This window comes from Labeo rohita, chromosome 3 (assembly GCF_022985175.1).
Source record: "Labeo rohita strain BAU-BD-2019 chromosome 3, IGBB_LRoh.1.0, whole genome shotgun sequence".
NCBI lineage: Eukaryota > Metazoa > Chordata > Actinopteri > Cypriniformes > Cyprinidae > Labeo > Labeo rohita.
The window spans coordinates 40,305,509-40,312,636 of record NC_066871.1 but is presented as its reverse complement, the minus strand read 5'-3'; the positions used below and the strand labels follow the sequence as shown (position 1 = coordinate 40,312,636).

Here is a 7,128-nt window from a genome sequence, read left to right as displayed (position 1 = left end):
GAGACCGTTACTGTTTAAATTTCAAAATTGCTGCATTGCGTTGTGAAGGCTGTTCGTTGGTCAAGTTGGGTCCCATCCTATGTAGGTTTTATAAAGTGTCCTTAACGTAGAATTAAATAAATTACACGACGGATCTATCGTGGTGGTTATATCTTCAGTCTTTGGTAATACACAATATCAGTACCTTCCGTCTTCGCGGCTGCTTGCGCCATCACGTTTACGTCAATACGTTAATGCCCCTCACGCGAGCGCACGTTTAAATAGAGATCTATTTATTAAATTAAATTTAAATTGATTTATTAAATATATTATTATTATTATTATTATTAGTATTATTATTAAGATATACAATAAACAATAATATAATATTCTGTATTATTATTAAATATTTAAATCTATTTATCTATTATATTTAAATCTCTTTACATCTGTTTAACTTAAACTTTAACTTAACTTAATCACACATAGATGTAAGCGGCTGTTTCTGTCAATGTCCCAGTGAAAAATAGGTAAAAAACTACACATAAAAAAATGAATAATATTAATAAAATAATTTAATGGCCGCATTATGGTACTGTCATGATGTTTTTATACATATAAATATTACGCTGTTTTAACACCTAAATGTTTTATAAAAATACACGTGATATTTACATTTTTTTAAGTCAGAACTTTGTCATGTTTATTTGTATAAAAAGTCGATTTCCTGAACCTGTTCTGTACGTTCTACAGACGTCCAGGAAAACCCCTTTACAGACGTTCAAATTTTGAACTGCATATCTACGTCCAAGGGACGTTGTAGTCCGACGTCCAGATACCGTACTGGATTTGAACGTCGTGTAGAAGTACAAATATGGTCCTGGACCGACCGACGCGATATAGACATGATCTGCACGTCGGGCGGACGTCTCATGTTTGTTGGGTAATAATCCTATTTTATTAACCAGTGTATTTGCTGCTGACCTTCGATGATCCAATTCAACCATACTAATAAGCAAAAATGACTTTCGGTGAAAATAACATTTTTTTTTTCTTTAAACTGAGGAGGAGTGTTGAGCTTTCCTCTCCTGTATCTTTTTCTTCATGCAATCCAGAATGGCAGCAGAGCTGGCAAATTGCTCCAATATTTCAATGGTTCATTATAATTATTAAACCAAACTAAAAACTGAAACAACATAATGTGACATTATGTCCTGTTCGTTGTGGTATCTGACAAAATTTTGCACGCTCATCAAGTCTTAGAAGTTCTCGGGCATGCGCATTGTTACACCTTATCCCTGTTTAAAAAAGCATATGCTGGTTAGGTAGGTTCTGACGCTGGGGTGCTGGTTTTAGCTGGTTTATGCTGGTCCTTAGCTGGTCATGTGTTGGTCCAGGACCAGCTTAAATCAGCTAAGGACCAGTTCAAGAATAAATGGCTCTTATGAACATATTCGTGAGAGTGAATCAAATATACAGTGAAAGCAGCGTAGTCTGACTCACACATAAATGACTCCTTTGAACTAGTGATGGGAGAAACGAACCTTTTCTAAGCTTCGAATCAACTGAACCAATTGCTTCGCAAAATGATTCACTGTTTTGAAGCGCTCGAAACACCACACGCTAGTGAAACCTGCTGTTCAAAAGTGTGTGAATGCAACAAAAACCTAGGCTAAAACATGCATAAAAACAACTTTTAAAACCCATTGCAAATGTTTTATTGTAAGTATAATACATTAAATGTAATAATAATAAAATACTATATAATATATAATATAATATGCGGTTTTTGAGGAGATGTGGAGACTATTAACAACTTCTTACCTTTTAATTACACAAATGTCTCGTTAAAAATATCTTCAAACTGATGAAAATGATCCGAGATCAGGTAAAAACCATAGACGTTGGTTCAGTGGTTCGGCACTGATTTTTGTTTTAATCTCAGTTTTTAGAACAAAGAGCATACAAGGGGAATAACATATACATTACTTCAAAACAAATACCATAATAAACAAAAAACAATAAAAAATAAAATGGAAAATGGAACGCAATAACAATCACGTATCCGTAAACAAGTACAAATAATTATAAATTATTTAAAGAATAGATTTTTTTTTTGCTTTGTGATTTTTTTTGTTTCTTTTAACGCGTACAGTAAGTGACCTATTTGCAATTTTTATTAGTTTTTTTTTTTTCACAGCCCATTTACATTTGTGAATACATAATTTTCTATAGGCCAGGATAATGAGTAAATTCACATATACCAAATTTTGAAGAAAAAAAATACGACGGCAAACCACTGATATTTCGAAACGTTTCGAAACGGTTTTTGACGTTACGAAGCCTCGTTTACTGAAATCACGTGACTTTGGCAGTTTGATACGCGCTACAAACGAATGACTCGGAATCTTTTAAAACGTAGGTTTTAGTCCGATGACAGCTTCATCCACATGTAGTTTATATTATAAGTAACGATATGTTTATTTTCACATTGACGACGACTAGTTTAGGATGTTTTGTATAATCATTTTAGCGGCGACTTTCGTGTACTGCAATCGGAGGCGCGGCCAAGTCGGCGTCAGGTGCACAAGACAGCGACGTACAACACCTGGACCATCGCCATCAAAGCACGAAGCTACACACATTGACCAGGTAACCTCTTATCCCATCTCTATATATCTCGAGTCCAGGATTATATGCGAATCGATTAAAGCCACAGTTGTCTGCCCGGCTAACTCAATAGGGCTACTCTTATCTCGCCGGAAGTGTTTGTGTTTGGCAGGAGTAACGTTAGTCTCAAACTCATTTTTCACAGCATGCAAATTGGGAAGCATCATCTGTCTGTGTAAGTTCTCGTAGTGCTCACTTGACTAGTAATAATGCTGTTTTAATGACAGATGTGGAGCAGGTGTAGTAGTTGTTGTTATGGAAACTGAGATGATGTTTAAACTTCACACAGCCCGGCTAATATTAGTAGATTTAAAGAAAAACGTGATTTGGTCGATGTGAGATCAAGTCCTTTAACGAGTCATTTGTTAGTTTGTTTTTAAATAATTATTTTTTGGGGAATTAAATTTTGACATGTGTTAACACACACTATTGGCCATAATAAAAGATTTCAATTTCAAAGAAATAAGAAAGTATGTTTTTAATAAATTAAATCTCATTATTTTTTGTCATGTTTATGACTGTGATGTTTTTATGTATTTTAAATGATTAAAAAAAAACACTACCCCAGTTGTCATTACTGCAAGGTGAAAAAAACAAAACAAAACACTGACACTAACAGACCATAGAAAATATGATTTTTTCCCTCATATTTTAGGGTGTATATGACCTGGACATGTTCTTGACAGGTTTCATGAGAGTCGGTGATGTGGATGTAATTCTGTCTGTCAGTCATTCCTGTTAGTCTGTGCCGCAGCGCAATGGTGGTGCACAACAACGCATGACCATGAAATTCATTTCACACCGTGTGTTCAGACAGCTGTGATCAGCGTAACGTGCATGTGAAGCACGTATGACTCTGCCGTTCGGTTCAGACGCAGACTCCTGAAGAGAGGAAAGATCACTGTAACTCACCTGCTCCGAAAACACACCATTACGCCTGACAGGTTCGATTACATGACTCACAGTCCACAGAAAATGGAGCTGTGCGTGTGAGGGAGAGAAACGCATTGGCAGTCTATCAGCATCCATCTAGTCTTGTGTAGTCATTCAGCATACAGTCTAGTCAGTTGGCGGCTTATTTTGGTCAAAACAAATTTTATTTGCTTATTGTGTACATACAGTGAAAAAAAAATGCTTTAGTGGTTTTTAATTTTGTCTGGCAGCATCTCGTGTTTAAAAAGGTGTAAAAACACATGACCTTTGGATATATGTGACTTTCCATGACTACCGTGTGACCTTTCAGCTGATGTAAATTAACACAAAATCACATGGTTTCCTTGGATACCTAAGGCCTGTTTAAAATCCATTTGATTTGATCAAATTCTGTTTTATTTTTTCCAAGTTCTTTATTCTGTAGGCCTGTCTGTATTCATGCTGTGAAAACACCACAAGCGTCATTGAGTTTGTGTGGTTGATGAAACTGCAACATGCAGACTTCATAATTGATTGGCAGTTATTCACAGAGAACAAAATTTGCCGAAATCTATGACATTCCGCTTTATACAGTTAATTCCGTTTGTGTGACTGGATTCCGTAATTCCATTCCATGTTTTCCGCATTGTGGAACTTATAGAGCGTTAGATATGGATTGTTGTCATAATTTCACATTTCTGCCACGTAAGAAAAAATCATGCTTTGTTCAGTCATTATTATGAGATGAGAAGTTGAAATTATGACATTGTGATGAAGAGTCGGAGGCAGTCGGATCCATTTGCAGGCAGTTTATTCGTAAACAGGCAGGCGTGGTCAAGAAAACAGCAAACAGTGCAACGGAGGGTAGGCAAAAGCTCAGGTCGATAAACGGGCAGAGGGTCAGGGCTGGCGGCAGGAAACGTAACAGAATAAACAGTCCAGGTAGTCAACAAGAAATCAAACACGACAGAAATAACGCTCGGAATTGTAGCCAGGGCAAACAAGACTTCGCGATCTCCCTGCTAGATCCGCTGGTTTATAAAGGGGAGATAACAAGCTACACCTGAGCGGTGATCAGTCCTAGGTACGTGAGTAAAAAGAGTCCGGGTAGGAACATTAGAACTCGGGCGAAGGTTCCCGCTGGTGACGGTCAGAGAGAGCCACTGAGGTGCGGCTCGTGACAGAGCCCCCCCCCCCCCTGCGAGCGGCTCCCGAAGCGAGGCCGATTACGGCGCCGAGGTCGTCCGCGAGGTCTGGGGGCTGGTCTTTCAGGGTGATCCCGGTGGAAATCCTCAATGAGGGCTGGGTCCAGGATGTCCTGGGAGTTTACCCAGGACCTTTCCTCAGGCCCATATCCCTCCCAATCAATGAGGTACTGAATTACCCGACCTCGGCGCCTGGAATCCAGGATTTCGTGGACCTGGTAAGCCACTTCGCCATTGATGATCAAGGGAGGGGCGTGGTTGGCCGCAACCTCATCCTGGTCCCTCTCTCCTTCCGGATCACCAGCGGGCTTGAGCAGGGAGACATGAAATGTGGGAGAAATGCGATAGTTAGTAGGTAGTTCTAAACGGTAAGATACTGGGGTAATTTGTTTAATGATCTTGAAGGGACCCACGTACCTAGGACTGAGCTTCTTGCAGGGTAGGCGTAACCGGAGATCTCGGGTGGAGAGCCATGCCCATTGCCCGGGTTCGTAGACGGGATTAGGACGACGGTGACGATCTGCCTGCTCGGTGGTTCGGCGGACGGCTCGTCGCAGGTGCACATGAGCCGTGTTCCATGTTTCCTCGCTGCGGTGGAGCCAATGATCCACAGCTGGTAAATTGGTGGGTTCTCCTGACCAGGGGAATAGAGGGGGCTGATAGCCGAGGATACATTGAAACGGAGTGAGTCCCGTGGCTGGCTTCCTGAGGGAGTTCTGGGCGTACTCAGCCCAAATTACGTATTGACTCCAATCCTGCTGGTTTTGGTGACAATAGGTCCGAAGGAAGCGAGTTAGCTCCTGGTTTAGCCTCTCTACTTGTCCGTTGGACTGAGGATGGTAACCAGAGGTCAGGCTTACATTGATATTCAAGTGCTTACAGAAGGCCTGCCAGACTCGGGATGTAAATTGCGGTCCTCTGTCAGAAACAATGTCGTCAGGGATCCCAAAGAAACGAAACACTTGATTCATCATAACCTCTGCCGTTTCCCAGGCTGTGGGTAGTTTGACCAGGGGAATGACTCTACAGGCCTTGGAGAACCTGTCGATGACTGTGAGGATGGTGGTGTAGTTGTTGGAGGATGGTAAATCTGTTATGAAATCTATGGCGATGTGAGACCAGGGGCGCTGGGGGATGGGGAGAGGTTGTAACAGTCCTGCGGGTCGTTGGTGCGAGGTCTTGGTGATGTTGCAAGTGGAGCATTGATTGACGAATTGTATGACGTCTTTATTGAGCGTGGACCACCAAAAGCGATTGGCGGTTAATTCGAGAGTGGCGGTAATTCCAGGGTGCCCTGCGCTAGGGGTGTCATGAATCCAGTGAAGCAGGCGAGGACGAAGGGTTTCGGGTACATATACTCGATCAGGGGGGCACTCGACAGGAACGGGGTCCGTGGCCTGGGCTTCAGTGATTTCTGTCATGATGTCCCAGCGGATGGGTGCGACTATGAGAGTGGATGGTATGATGGACTCAGGTGTGGTAGCTTGGAGATGAGTATCATAAAGGCGTGAGAGCGCGTCTGCCTTTCCATTCTTGGAGCCAGGTCGATAGGTTATTCTAAAGTTAAATCTAGCAAAGAAAAGAGACCATCTTGCCTGTCGAGAGTTCAGCCGTTTGGCCGAGCGGATATACTCTAGATTTCGGTGGTCGGTGAGCACCAGAAATGGTTCCTTAGCTCCCTCCAACCAGTGTCGCCACTCCTCTAATGCCGCCTTCAGGGCTAGCAATTCACGGTCCCCAACATCATAATTGCGCTCCGCGGGAGTCAACTTACGTGAGAAGTAGGCACAAGGGAATAACTTCGGTGGGCTACTGTGGCGTTGCGAAAGGATGGCGCCTACCCCGCAGTTGGATGCGTCGACCTCCACTACGAATTCGCGCTCGGGGTCTGGATGCCGAAGGATAGGGGCTGAAGTAAAGCGTTCCTTTAGGTTTTGGAAGGCTTGATTACTCTCAGGAGTCCAATGGAGAATTTTAGGTCCTTTCCGGGTCATGGAGGTTAATGATGCTGCGATCTGACTGAAATTTCTGATGAACCTCCTGTAGAAATTTGCAAAGCCCAGGAACCGTTGCAAATCCTTGACAGTGTGGGGTTTGGGCCAGTTCACTACAGAGGACACCTTGTGGTCGTCCATGGTCACCCCCTCAGCGCTGATCACGTATCCTAAGAAGGAAATCTTGGTCTGGTGGAACTCGCATTTGGGGAGTTTGGCATACAGTTTATTGGCTATGAGACGTTGCAGTACGGATCTGACATGGTTGATGTGGGTTTCAAGGTTCTCAGAGAAGATCAATATATCGTCGATATACACAATGATGTGACGGTGGAGCATGTCCCTAAAGACCTCATTGATGAAGGCTT

At 42.3% G+C, this 7,128-nt stretch overlaps 1 protein-coding gene across 1 annotated transcript in view; it reads left to right on the top strand.

The window, feature by feature from the left end:
- Window positions 1-2,605: 2,605 nt before the first annotated feature.
- rbfox3b (RNA binding fox-1 homolog 3b) overlaps window positions 2,606-7,128 on the top strand; it is a 314,331-nt gene continuing 309,808 nt past the window's right edge. The window contains exon 1 of the mRNA XM_051106644.1: window positions 2,606-2,631. The gene's annotated coding sequence lies outside the window, so the exon portion shown is untranslated. The remainder of the gene's footprint in view (window positions 2,632-7,128) is intronic.